The sequence below is a fragment of the Delphinapterus leucas genome, chromosome 1 (genome assembly GCF_059928025.1).
Source record: "Delphinapterus leucas isolate spDelLeu-1000000601 "Yukka" chromosome 1, BTC_Dleu_Yukka2, whole genome shotgun sequence".
In the NCBI taxonomy this organism is placed as follows: domain Eukaryota; kingdom Metazoa; phylum Chordata; class Mammalia; order Artiodactyla; family Monodontidae; genus Delphinapterus; species Delphinapterus leucas.
In genome coordinates this window covers 70,555,676-70,570,031 of record NC_143129.1, presented here as the reverse complement: position 1 = coordinate 70,570,031, position 14,356 = coordinate 70,555,676, and the positions used below count along the sequence as shown (strand labels likewise).

Below are 14,356 nucleotides of genomic sequence, written 5' to 3'. Positions count from 1 at the left end.
TTTCTCAGGGGCTGGTAGAAAGGCTGCTGAACCCAAAATTGCTTGTCTGACTATGGCGGAATCATCTAATGGGACTTCTTGCCCATACCGGCTCAAGTACACAGGTCTGTTTGAGCATTTACTATATGTATTTGTGTGCGCCAGACCATATGCTATTGGAAATACTAACAATGTATATGGTATATGGTCATATAAATTTATATGGTATACTGGCCATAGGCAGCTTATACCCAGGCAGAAAAATAGCATGAGGGTGAGGGTAAGTGTAAATGAGGATGATGTAACTCAAAAGTACCATAGATGCACTTATTAACCTTCGCTAGAGTTCCTAGAATTATGATGGTGCTTAGCCCCAGTACGTTGAGTAGAGCAGGCACTCACCAAATGTTGGTTGAATGGATGAGTGAATGAATGAATGAGAGGGATCAGTCTGATTCTGGTAATAATGAGGCAGGTTTTCTTGGAGGAGATGGGGCCCCTTATAGATAACACAACCATCCATCCCATCCTACCCCTCCCAGCCCACTTTCCTACTGCAATAATGATCACTAATTTATAGAGCACTTTACACTGAAAACAACCTTTCAAAAGACACTGAAAAGATATACAAGAAAGGAATAAAAATGGTTACCTGTAGGGGCTAGCGGTGAGGTGGGGATGGGGGAATGGAGACAAGGCTGGGCCCAAGACTCAGCAGCATATGGGAATCATAATATGTACGTCGTGGATGTGTTTTTATATTGTAAATGTATTACGTGTTTAAAAATAAGATTAAAATCAAAAGACCTTTCAGGGAGCATTAACTTACCTAATTTTCACAGCAACCATGTGTTATAGGGGAGCATTTTAATTATGTTCTAATTTCACATAAGGAAACCAAGGCACAGAGAGGTTAGGTAACTTACCCAAAGTCATGGAGTTAGTAAGTTGTAGCATGAAGACTAAACCCAGATTGGGTTCTTTTCACCATAGCATATGGCGTCTGTGAGCCTTGGCCCAACTGTGCTAATCCCCAGAGGGGTGCCTGTGTGATTGGGGTCCTTCCTGGGACCTCTGTTTGCCAAAGTAACTGTGTATGTACTGAGGTCTCTGCAGAAGGGGAGAAGATATGGGATTAGGGGCCCTCCCCACTGGCACTGAAACACGGCAGGCTTATATTCCCAGTAAGATCTGACTTGGAGCTACAAGAAGCATTATCTCTGAACCAGCCCTGCAATTCAGACTCTCTCTGGGGGAAGGAAGGCAGCATGGTAGCTTTAACCTGGTCCTTAGGGTGGGCCTGCTATTCTCTGGGTGCCTCCGGAGGAATCACGGAGGTATTACAATTACCGTAATACCTAAGAGGACCTGAAGACAAATCTGGCATGGAGAAATGCCAAAAATTGTTGGTCTTGTACATTTAGTAGAGCAGGACATATGTCTTTGAGGGTGAAGTGTGACGTTTGTATGGCATCCTTCAGGTAGGTGTCTCCTTTACTCTGTATATGTTTACGCTACCTTCGTTGCTTAGAAGAGCTCCCATGTCGCCACCCCTGCCCCCTGCCTCCACTCTTTCTCCTTGACCTCTAGCTAGGGCTGCCTCACAGCCAGGGAGGGAGAGCTGCGCCTTCAGCTGTTCTCATGTGTTCTTACTTAGTATATCTGTCATTCCATTGCAGCTTTCACATACTTGTGCTCTCCAGGCCCAGCTAGTTAAGAGCAAGGCCTTTTCCTGAGTATCACGTAGCCAGTGAAGAACTGATCTGACCATAGACTCCAGGAGGGAGATCTACTGCCCTGAACACCACAATACCTTTCTTTTAGCAACCAGTCGCTAATCAGAGGTTATCTTATTTCCCTGTTTGCCTTTCAGAAGAGTTAGGTCAGTGTTCTCTGAGACCAGCCCTTTTCATGTGCCATGTTCTGTTTCGATTTTGTCTAAAACTGTCCAGTGTACCTTCTGCACCTCCTGACTCAGGTCCTACTTCCGTGAAGCCTTCAGGTAGGGCTATGCCAGACTCTACGCACCTCCCCCCTCCGCCTCCCATTGATTCTAAGATTTCTAACTTCTAGAAAGTTTCTGTGCTTCTGCTGAGGTGAGATTTCTGCCTCTCCAGGACATGGGAGCTCCCAGCTAACAAATCCGATCTACCCTCTTTTCAGTTGTAGACTCATGCTGTATTTACTACTAATGATCTTTCCTCAGTGAAACTCTCACCTCTCCTGATTTCCGTTTCATCCTGATTTGCTTCATAGCAAACCTCAGAGGTGCATCTCTTTCGACTCACCGCTGCGATATTCCCCACCGTTGCCCATGACTCCATTTATCACCTCAATACTTGTGGCTCACAAATGTATCTACTTGTAATCTCCCTGAGGACAGGGGACTTCTCTTTCTTGCCAACCTCTGCATCCCCATTGAACAGCACAATGCCTGAACCAAAGCAAATATCCAGTAAATATTTATTGAACAAGTGGTAAATTAAAACCTGTGTTTTCCATCCAGACTGATGCTGTGAGCTTCAGGCCTGCGTGTATAACTGCCAAGCGGGCATCTCTGCGTCTACATTCAACAGAATCCTCAAACTCTGCACATCCAGGGCAGACCTCCTCAGCCCCTTGGTCCACATCAAATCTTCTTCCTCTATTCCTTCTCTCTTTCATCTGCCCAATCCAGAAACCTCCTATCTGTGTTAGACTCTTTTTTCTAAGCCTACCCTGCCCCCCATCTAATCATTAGCCAATTTGTGTTGATTCTGGCAGTAAAAATTTATTGAATGCTTTATGCCAGAGTTGGTACCAGGTGAGGGAATACAAAAGTAAACAAACACACCCCAACTATATCCCATATCATGTGTCCTCTCCATTTGCCACTGTCCTAGGTCAGGCCCTCATGTCTTTCACCCAGACAGCTGACCTCCTAGCTGGTATCTCTGCCTCAAATATCTTCTCACTATCCATCCTTTCTAAGGCCCACCATGACACTCTTAACATGCAAACCTGCTTGCCGTACCCCTATTGAGAATTCTTCACTGGCAGTCCCAATGTCAAAAGCTGTAGTCCTGAATCTCAAAACTATCGTGCCATGATCGGTTGTGAAGTATGTCACAAGTAATTTTGATATTAATAACAGTCTAAGACCTGAGGTTTGCAAATTATTTAAAATTTTAAACTAATTCAAATTATCACCATAAAAATGTCACTTTCACTCACTTGAAGTCCCATATGCTTTCCTGAGTGGAAGAGAAGACGTAGCTTTATAGCCTGCTGGGAATTGTGCATTTCTGTGGCATACCCTCTGGAGTATGCTTTAAATCTGATCATCATTGAGTGTGCAGGTATGATGGACGCAAGGCTGAAGTCTTCAGGATGAACCCTGAAGACTTTAGTGTAACCTACGTTAACCTTATGATCTAGCCCTTGTCAATTTCTCCAGGGCTCTTTCCTACCATTTTCTTCTATTTCATCACAGGCTGCAAATACCTAAAACCTGCTACTTTTTTCCCCTCATACTTCAGAAATCGTCTCCTCTATTAGGAATTCCCGTACCTACCATCCCCATGGTGAAACTATTGCTAATTGTGCAAATCCTAGCCCGAGTACTCCGATCCAGTGTTAGATATTTCTTCTTTGTGTTCATTTTGCCTTGTATATTCCTTCAAGGTAATATACGACTTAGATTAATTAGTCTTTGTAATTTTATTTTTTGCACATCATTTTAATTTTTACATGTTTATTTTCCCATTGGACTGTAAGTACTTTGAGTTTATTGCCTTTTTATATTCTTCTCCCAATTTTTTAGGACAGGCTTGGGCATATAGTAGGTGCTCCATAATCATTCATCGTATGAACGAGGGAGTCATATAGATACCATCTTACCCACTGACCCCAACATCCTGCAGAGTCAGGCACCTTTAGTACCATATCCTATCTTGATGTCCCTAGACAGGGAATCTGAAAAGCAAGTCCTGGCTCATCCATGTGTGGTTATGTGGCCCTAGACACGTTCCATAAAATTTCGATACACCTGTTTCTATATGCATGGTCTGTTTGTGGGACTGTCCTCTGAAATGGTCATTTAGACCAAATTGGAGGAAATATTGGGAAGAGGATGCAGTGGGTAAAATGAGGCCCATGTGGTTGTTATTGATCCTGTGGCACTGTGTGTCCAGCAGAAGGGTTTAGATAAGTGGTAAGAAATGGAGGCCCAGTGGTTCCCTGAGCACAGATGACATACGCTGAAACCAGAGTTAAGGACCTTCTGTCTGGTGAAAATGTGCAGGGCGTACTAGACTGGAGAGAGATTGAAGACAGGAACTTCAGCCAGGAGACAAAAGGACACGGGGTCTAAATAAACGAATGGTATTTCGGGGAATGAAAAGGATCAGGCTATTTTGAAAGAAAGATTAGCAGAGCCTGATGACCACCTAGAGAAGGAGGTTGAAGGATAGGTACGACTCAAGGATGACTGAATCATTTAATTCATTTATTAACTTTTGAGATGACAGATGACTCAGTACAATGAAATGAAAAACTGTTTAACAATTATAACTGTCCCCAAATAGCCAGAAGGTGTGGTCACAGATGCCCACTTAAGCCTGTAACTGTCAAAAATGAGGCTTTGCCAGGGTTGTCACAGAAGCTTCTGCTGCGTTGTATGCAAGTTTGAACTAGGCTCTGAGATGTCATCCGTCTTTACTTCTATGTATCTGTGTTTATAGGTTTTCCAATCTGGTGACCTGGGAGGATGGGCTTGGCGTTAATAAAAGCAAGGAAATTAGGAAAGGGAGGGAATTTGGATGCTGGCTAGAGTTCCGTTCATTCCAAATTGGGGCAAATTATTTAGTTTCCTAGAATATTGTGATTGCTTCTGTATAATTGTTCACTTTTTTTTATGGGCTACATCTCTGACATTCATTTGACTTTGTCTCCCTAGAGACAAAGTGTGATCTCCTAGAATCATACTTTATTTGCAGGTGATTCCAAGACTTAGCTCTCAAGTTTCTGGGGCCTCCTTTCTGTGAGGAGTCAGAGTTTGCAGTCGATCTGAATAAAATAGAATGGGAAAGAAAAACTTGGACTTTGGAGTCAGACTGACCCGAATTTGTGTCCTGGATCCTCCGTCTACTATGTGACACTGGGCAGGTTACCTAATTTGTCTTGTGCTTGTTTCCTCAATACTGAAAGTGAAATCATAACATCACCTACTTCATAGGGTTTGGGGAAGGATAATCATAATAAAAATAGCTACTACTAACTTAGGGGTTAACAGACACTGTGTTATTTACATTCATTATTTCCTTTAATGCTCCCTGCAAAGCTGTAAGGCCTATACTATCATTGTCCCCATTATATGGACCAGTAAACTGAGCTTAGAGGGGTTAAATAGCTTGCCCTAAATGACCCATGTAGGAATTGGCAGAATAAGGATTTGAACCTAGGTTGAATGACTCTAACAGCTGAATGCTTAATGACCAAAAGAAAGCTCTGTAGCCTCCCCAAAATCACTCTTTCTGTGAAAATCTGGAAGCTCTCCTAAGACCCCCATTCAGATTAATTACCCCTTCTACCTTGTTCCTATAACAAATACCTATAGCTTTTATTAGCATGTATTTTGTCATTTTTCAACCCTTGATTCAACCTTTAATTTTAGTCATTTGTGCCTAAGTTCCTCTCTCTTCACTAAATTACAAACGTTTGAACACAGGAACTGTGCCTGCCTATGTATTATCCCTCCAGTGCCTTCTTTATACATAGGTTGGAAAGAAATTATATGAAAGGCTCACTCCTTCCCTAGGGGGGACACCTTTGGTGCCATGAGCTCACCTTTGCCTTTCTGTCACCAAAATAGAAAGATTAAAGTGTCAAGGAATACTATGAGTGGCACTAATGAAATATGATCATTTAAAATGATGAAATAGGGCTCCCCTGGTGGCGCAGTGGTTAAGAATCCGCCTGTCAATGCAGGGGACACGAGTTCGAACCCTGGTCCGGGAAGATCCCACATGGCGCGGAGCAACTAAGCCCGTGCGCCACAACTGCTGAGCCTAAGCTCTAGAGCCCGCGAGCCACAACTCCTGAGCCCACGTGCCACAACTACTGCAGCCCGCGCGCCTAGAGCCCATCCTCTGCAATGAGAGAAGCCACCGCAGTGAGAAGCCTGCACACTGAATGAAGAGTAGCCCCCGCTCACGATAACTAGAGAAAGCCCGCGTGCGGCAACGAGGACCCAATGCAGCCATAAATAAATAAATGAAATAAATTAAAAAAATAAAATAAAATAATGAAATGAATTCAGTTAGTCTGAGTAGAGTCCTTATATCACCCGCCCTGCCCTGCAACACACAAACGTCATAAAAGCAGAAGTAATCTTTCCTCAGTAAGTTGTTTGTGATGTTTAGAATTGAACCAGACAAGAAATGAAGTATTGGGAACCAGTTCCTCCTTGCCTCCGGGTATCAGAAATACTCCATTCCACTTGGCCTTAACTTTTTTCTCTCATCGGCCCCTTCAGTTGGAATGCAGGCGTAGTTGTAAGGCTGAGATGTGCTGGAGTCTGACCTCCCCTTGGTGGGGAGTGGGTCTGGGCAGTCGAGGTGGATGTGAGTGAATCCCCATGGTACCCATTATCGAGAGGGTTAGGCCCCGAACCTGTCCTTTTCTCCATTCTACCACACCTGAGATGGAAAAAAGAAATTCCATGACCCCTTATGTAGCAGCAGAGGGAGAAAGCAAGATGCCCACCTCTGAATACCTTTAGGTTTAAAAGTGCAGGATTAACTGATACACACTACTGTTATATAGAATAGATAAGCAACAAGTTCCTACTGTATAGCACAGGGAAGTATATACAATATCCCGTAATAACCTATGATGGAAAAGAATCTGAAAAAGAATATATGTATGTATGTCTACATACACATATATAAGCTAAATCACTTTACTGTACCCCTGAAACGAACACAACATTGTGAAGTAATTATAACTCAACATAAAACAGAAACAAAACAACAACAAAGTGCCTTTTAACTGCTCTTGGGTGCAAAGCTGAGTAATAGTAATGGTCCTGTTGGTAAAAAGAATGATGCACGGAGTATTTCATACCTATCGAGGCAGTTTCATACACAGTACCTCTTATTCCCTTTCTCTGAGAAACAGCCCTGAGGAGATGAATAGAAGGAATCACAGAATTGTGTTTGGCTGTGTTCAGTGAAAGGCCGTTAGTTGTTTTTCTCGTTTTGTCTTCCGTCCCCTCGTTCTTTCCTGGTCCTGAATGAATCTCGCCGTGGTTATTGATACATCTCACCATTCAGCACCCACTGTTGGCAGCCTCCCCCACGTGAAGCGAGGGGCCGTTGGCACAGAAGGCCTCTACGTGACCCAGTAAAGGCTCCGAGCACATCAGTTTGTGTAATTGACTCAACAGAGTGCCCAAAGCGTGCCCCCCCGCCCCCCCCGCCAAACCCCTTGACTCTTATTTCAAACATGATTCTAACTGGATGGTTGCCTGGTTTCCCCACCCCTGCTAGAATATATGCATGGTCATCACTAATATTTACTGGGCACTTACTACTGGCAGACGCTGTCTTTAACACTCATGGGTATTAACTCAGGGAATCCTCACAACCACCCCAGGAGCTAGGAAACACGATTGTCTCCATTTTACAGGTGAGGACCCAGCAGGGAGGGGATCAGAAACAAGGTCCCACAACCCATCAATCAAGGTCAGCTTTGGCTTCCAGGATCTGGTACCACAGCCACGTGAACTATAACACTGTACTACCTACGAAGAAGAGGAAACTCCGCGAGGCTCAGTATAACTATAAAAAGCCCAGCAGATGGAGTTTACGTAAAACAGGCTTGCAGACTCCCACCTAGCAGTGGGCCTGGGTGATAATTGGCATTCATAATGACGAATGATTTGGGTTCTGAAGAGGAAGCCAAGTTATGTTCAAGATTATCCATCTATCTATCTATCTGGATATCTTTTAAAGAAGCTAGAGGAAAGATAACATGTTTTTAAGTGATTTATATCTAAAAAGATGAAATCCACCCAGTTTTGGTAAACCCCTAGGAATAGGGAGACGGGGCAGCTTTCTAGAGTGGTTTCTTTCTCAGGAGTTAATGTTTTCTTACCTTTCTACCTGCTCCTGGCTTCCAGAGTCTCTGTTCCCTGGGTGTCTCCCCAGAACAAAGGTTACAGACCCGTGGTCAGCCTGCATCTCCTCCATGGACTCTTTTTCCAGAAAAGATGACAAGAATTTATGAATCACTCTACACTGTGAATGGGGTGCCCTGTACCCACTCGACGTTGTTGCTTTGCTTCTGTGGTGGCAGGTAGAGGGAATGCAGTGCAGTAAATACCAGTGCTTCCATAAACCACCATGAACGTGGAAGGGGGGTGGTCCGGGCATTTGAGAGCAGAGAGGGGAAATCACTTCTTTGCCTGGAAGGGAAATGCCGTGCCTACCCCTTCAGGTCTGTCTACTGGATGAGAAGGAAATTCTCTTCCTTGCTTCTACCTTCCCCCATCCCCTTTCTTTTTTTGTTCCCTTTTTAGAATAATATAAAATTAAAAAAAGCCCAGCAGAAAGGGAGCTGTGATGCTGTCGTCCCTGGCGTTGATGTTATTTATTTTCCTCAGTTGCTGCTCTGGAAGCCTGGAGTTGACAGAGCGGTTTTGTAGAATAGAAACATTATAGACTGTTACTGTCAGAGTGTTAAATGTGATGGATAGAGAAATAGAGGCGAAGGAGGGGACTTAATACTGAGAGCCAGGGTGCTCATGGGAAAATAAACCATCCGCATATAAGAAATGAATGAGGTAATGTGGCAGGAGGTAATGGGCTTTCGCCACATGCCGGAACAGAGATGCTTATTACAGGCTGTGCTTAACCCTTGGCATGCTGATTTCCCTTTGTGGGTTCCAGGGCCCTCCGCCGTGTCCCTCTGTGCGAGCACACGTGTGGCTTTTCTTCAGGCAGGGAAGCAGGCGTGCACAGAGGAGTGGAGACAAATGTGTGCTTAATAACACGGTATTAACAGCAGCCTGTACATCAGAAAGCCTTGGCAGCTCCCGAGGGGCTCGGGATCCCCGGGGCTGCAGGAAGCAGAACATGCCCTGATTGCTGGGTTATGGAGAAGCAGGGAGGCATGCTGGGGGAGCTGGGGGCTCTGTTGATTTCTCCACTGGGGACTGCTGAGGGGTGTTCTGGTTCCCTGGGAGAGAAGTTCATCATTCATGTTACTTGGCTTCCTTAGTGGCCCCAGAAGATTCCCTGCCACTTTATGTAGCCAGTGCCTGGCTGTTCTCCCACTGCCTGGGATGTGGGGCTTTGCTGTGAGATGGGAGGGAGAGGGGCAGACAGTGGTCCTCTTTATTACCTCCTTGTCAAGTAGTACAGAGCCTGCGCTGGAGACGTAATAAAGGTGAGCATGCCAGGGGGAGACCCGGCCTCAGGTGGGATGACGGAAGGAGTCCAGCCAGCCTAGGTGACGTGAAGGGAAGTGAACTGAATGGTGACCAGGTTCCATGAGCAAGGTGCTTTCCCTTTGTATTGGGTTCCCGTGACCTTTACGACCCATCTTTGTGTCCTGGTGGTGGCCAGCCCTGTGTCTTGCACATGGCAAGTATTTAGTAGACTGTGAGGACTTGGTTAATAGGGGCCCTCATCTAGCTCTGGTGATTACATGCTGTGTGGCCTTGAACAAGTCATTTACCCTCTCTGGGTGTTAATTTTCTCTTCTATGGTGTGGGGATAATACCACCTCATAGATTTATTATCAAGATTAAACACACTCATACTAATGAAAGTGTGGGCAGGCTATAAAACATTACGCAAGCACCAAAGTATTACCATTATTTCTGCAGTTAGTGACAAAACAATACCTGTGTATCAAGGATCCAGCAAAGAACTTCACCCAAGAAATTAATGTTTTCAAGCTAGCAGCTTCACATGCTTTTACCCAGACAGTGCTGTTCTTGTCTGATGTTAAAGTGTGTCTCTGCTTTCAGTGGTGGCCACATCAGCAAGGACACCACCCTGGATGGATGTTTATATTGTAGGCACCGGGTCAGTGGGAGCCTCGGAAACTCTTGCAGGGGACCGCAGTCACCTAAGAGTTGTGGCATGCCTCACACTCCTGTTCAGAGCTTTCACAGAATCACTGAATTTTGGAGTTAGGAGGACCTTAATCCATGCCCATCATTGTCCTTCGTTTAGCTTGGAAAGTGCTTCTTGCTGAAGCACAGGCCTCACCTCTAGCAGCTTTTGGTCTTTCTCTGGAGCTCTTCTATAGAAGATGTTCCTCAGCCCAACCTCATCCTCTGAGATCTAGTTGCTGCCTCTGAGGTCATGTCACTAGGAACCCTGTCCTTAAGATGGTCCACGTTCTGGGGATTTTTGGATTGTCATTTAAGCTTTCAGAGATCCTCAGTATTTCCACAGGAGCAGAAGGACCTAGGTTGGTTGGCCCGGTCAACCGTGGTCTGGACTCTGCTCCAAGTCTGACGTTAGCATGTGGTGCCCACTGGTGAGGTGAGGGGACAGTCTTTCTCCCTGCGTCCTTTTCCCTATTCCTCTTTCTCACCCATGGGTCCAGACCTTCTAGGCAAGTTGGTTGCCTTGCTGTCCCCCTGCTCCTCCTGGGATGCTTTCTTGTCTTCTCTGTATATCGAGTCTCTATCCATCCTTCAGACTTTGCTGCTTCTTATTTTTTTCCCAGTAATTACAACTTGCGTTGAATCTTCTCTTCTCTTGATTCTTCAGATTTGTACTACTGTATGTAACAGCTGGCTATATACAGTTATTTGGTATTTCTCTGATTGTTTCACATGAGACTCTCTTGCTAAGGGTATTAACATTTTCTCCAAAAAAGGATATATCCTGTATATACTTTTTCTTATAATTGGCCTCCCACTTCCCTCTGCTTTGATGATTTGTCATCTACTTCATTATAATGCTTTTATAACATAGAGCTTTCTTTTGCTTTTTCTGGTTTTTCTCACTAGACTAGCTGTTCCTTATAGAAAGAAGGTATCTTTGGTTGTCCCAAGGCATCTAGTATATAGCCTCTCTTGTTATTTCCTCAACTTATTGACAGTTTTTAACAGAAAAGTTCTCTTCCTGCACTTGTCTAGTTTACACACTCAGACATCCTTACATTCAGCCTTGAATGGAATGGGAATGAAATCCATGTATAAAGAAAAATGGTACTAACCTGTGACAGGATCTTGTCTCTCACGAAATAATATTGTTGGTACATTTGAGTAAGAGAAGCTCTGAGGATTAGATGCAGTGATGCATCTACAGAGTGTAGAATGATGCATCACGCATAGCAGGCATCAGAACTTGTTAGTTATAGTAGTAGTAGTAGCATTTGCAGTAATTGATAGTTGAGAAGTAGTAGAATGTAGCAGTAATACCTAATGCCCACTGATCTGCCTTTTTTGCTCTATTTGTGTTTTGGTCGAGTTCCACATATAATCAGATAATGGAGAGAATCTATAAGCTTGGGAACAGTAACACCAGACCCTCTAAATGAGAGTCTTCCCTGGGCTAGTGGGTTCCTTCTGCTCCTTACTTATTCTAAACGCCGGCCCTACCGTGGTGTCTTCCTGAGCACCTCTGCGGTCCCAGGATATTGTCTTGAAATATGTCCCGACAAAAACCAACTCCTTTTGGGTTCAGGAAGGAAGGTGTATTTTAGGACCAGTGAGGTACAAATCCCTGGATTTGTTTAAAATTTATAAAAAGGACAATAATAAAGGAAGAGGAGGAGAGATCCAACTTCTGGCCTTTTCAGGAGACTCTTGCCTCTTTGCATTTTTAAAATTCCACTAGGATGCCCAGAATAGTAAGATTTGCAGACTACAGAGTTCAGGGGAAAGGCAGAATGACGCAGAGCTTCCAGGACAATTCTTTTCCCTTGTTGATTAGTTATTTTTCTAAATCCCTTTCTTTTCTGTGTCAAAACACAGTGCCAGTCTTTGAACTTCACCAACTATGATCTCAGAAGTGTGTGTGCTGAGGCCCTTCATCTTTGAAAAAGGGAATGATTGGGGTTCAGGAGGGGCATTGCTGGTATATTCAGCCTGGGGCTGTTTATGAAATGCAGCTTCACAGGCTTGGCCTCAGCAGGTTTTCTCTGTGGCCTGGAAATCTGCATTTCATGAACACCTTTGATGAATTCGATGCCTGTGTTACGTACTTTACTCTTTGGGAAATACCTCTACCTCCACTCCTCTTCCATTCCACTGGTGGTGAAGGTGCTCACTTCAAAAGCACATAGAAAAATTGAGAAGGATACAGAGATGATTAGCATGGGCTTTGCAGGAAAATGATGTGCACGTTTGTAAAGCATTTTGTATTTTTTCACTGAGCTGTACACTTTGTGATTTGTGTACTTTTCTATATCTGTGTTACATACCAAAATTTTTTAAAAGCATCTGTTGTCCTTTTATTAATATCACTGTGATATATGACCCAACCCAAGAACTTTTGACCTATATCAAGAACCTTTTTTTTTTTTTTTTGCGGTACCCGGGCCTCTCACTGTTGTGGCCTCTCCCATTGCGGAGCACAGGCTCCAGACGCGCAGGCTCAGCGGCCATGGCTCACGGGCCCAGCCGCTCCGCGGCATGTGGGATCTTCCCGGACCGGGGCACGAACCCACATCCCCTGCATCGGCAGGCGGACTCTCAACCACTGTGCCACCAGGGAAGCCCAAGAACCTATTTTGAAGAGAATAAAAAACCGTTAGTATGGATCCATGGTTTTCCAGGAGGCAGCTGCCATTTCAAGGGATATTAAGAGGCATGAGAGTCCACCTTTGTTAACAAGTGTAGTCTGTAGCAGTTCTGGGGTGGAGTGGGGAGTAAGACGGGATACAGTGCTCCTTGAGCCTCCTGATATATGAGGCGCTTATGGTGATGAGGTTTTTTGGTGTCACCGTACGTACGTTAGAATGTTTGTTGTGCGAACTGAGTGAGGAGAATGTGTCAGAATGTGGCCCTGAGCACTCGTGGAGAACGAGGGGGAAAAAGAGGACACCCTGAGCTCACCTTCATGAGCGTGAGGCTCAGGCTGTTCCCAGGGTCACTGAGATGAGTCGTATTTACTCAATTTTATTTGCATGGCCCCATTCTGATAGATTTGCTATATTTATGAATATAATTTTGCATTTACCCTCCCGCACCAGAACTTCCATATTTGAGTTGACTGTTCATTTTGAGTTGGCTGAGTTGTGTTTGAGTGTGCGTGTGCCCTCACAGGGCTATACGATGAGTATGCACAGGCATATATGTATATATCTGTCTCCATGTGCCTGGCCATCCTGTTCCCATGGTCTCTTAGAGAGACTTTGTTCCAAAGTGCAGAGACTTCTTGTGCCAGTTCCATGGACCACCGGCCATATAATGTCTTTTGATGTTTAAAAACCTGGTGTTTGCAAGTATCTATTTATCCCTCTCTAACTTGTTCCGCTGTGTTTTCCAAATGCGGGAAGGTAGGGGCACTTGAGAATGGTGGTGCAGAGTTGGGAGAGAGAGGGGAGTGTTTTAGTCAAGCTGGGTTGTGTGTCATGGATTCCTGGGTACAGGTTCCTTTATCTGTTGTTAACTTACGGTGGTGGGGCTGGGAGAGGGAGAGGGGAAGAGACCCTTTGCCCCTTAACACTGCCCCTCCCAAACGCACATAAATACACACGCACACACACACACTGACTCTTTGCTGATTATCGTGAGCCTAAACTCGTTTCATCTGAGATGACCTGTTAACCAAGAGCCCAAGCCTCCATGGGACAGCTTGGGTGTCTGCCCCTGCTGGTCAGAGCCACTGTGTCCTCACTGGCTGTTCATCAGAGTCTGGGAAGCTCTAGCCACTTGTGCTGGATTCGGCTTTCTGTCTGAACCCAGCAGCACAGCTGCTCTCAGACCTGAGACATGTCTGGAAGGAAAAGGGATGGTTCCCCCTCTCCCTTTCCCTAAACCTCTCCTCCACACACGTCCAATAGCACTCCTGAGGACCCAGCCACCTTGTTACAATGGGCTCTGGCGTTCAGAGCAACTTTCCTACAAATCTCTTTTTATTGGCATTTCCTCCAATTTACCCATCCCTAAATTGCATTTGAATCAGTGGAGAGAAAGAGAGAGAAGAAGAGGGGAGGTTCCCCCCCCTCCCCCCACTCTTGGAAAAGCAGCTCACAACCGGCTTTATTTGGTAAAATGCTGCAATAGATGCTTGTCAGAAATAATTTATTCCTGTTAGCTGTAATCTGAAGGAAAACAGATACAAGTCCTATAGTTAAAAAAAAAAAAAGTAAAGTAGTCTTGCTTTCGCTGACAGTACAAAGGTGTCATATACAAGAAGGATTGACA

At 44.7% G+C, this 14,356-nt stretch overlaps 1 protein-coding gene, 1 long non-coding RNA gene and 1 other non-coding gene across 9 annotated transcripts in view; all 3 read left to right on the top strand.

Moving 5' to 3' along the window:
* PBX1 (PBX homeobox 1) overlaps window positions 1-14,356 on the top strand; it is a 279,800-nt gene that overhangs the window by 123,877 nt on the left and 141,567 nt on the right. The window lies entirely within an intron of this gene.
* Window positions 1-14,356, top strand: part of LOC149750531 (uncharacterized) — a 68,099-nt gene extending 53,743 nt beyond the window's left edge. Inside the window, exon 2 of the long non-coding RNA XR_016393273.1 lies at window positions 1-14,356. This exon is cut by the window's left edge and continues 48,444 nt beyond it. This is a non-coding gene — a long non-coding RNA (uncharacterized LOC149750531).
* Window positions 12,248-12,353, top strand: LOC115802256 (U6 spliceosomal RNA). Its single transcript, XR_004022675.2, has one exon. It is a non-coding gene; the product is annotated as a U6 spliceosomal RNA (small nuclear RNA).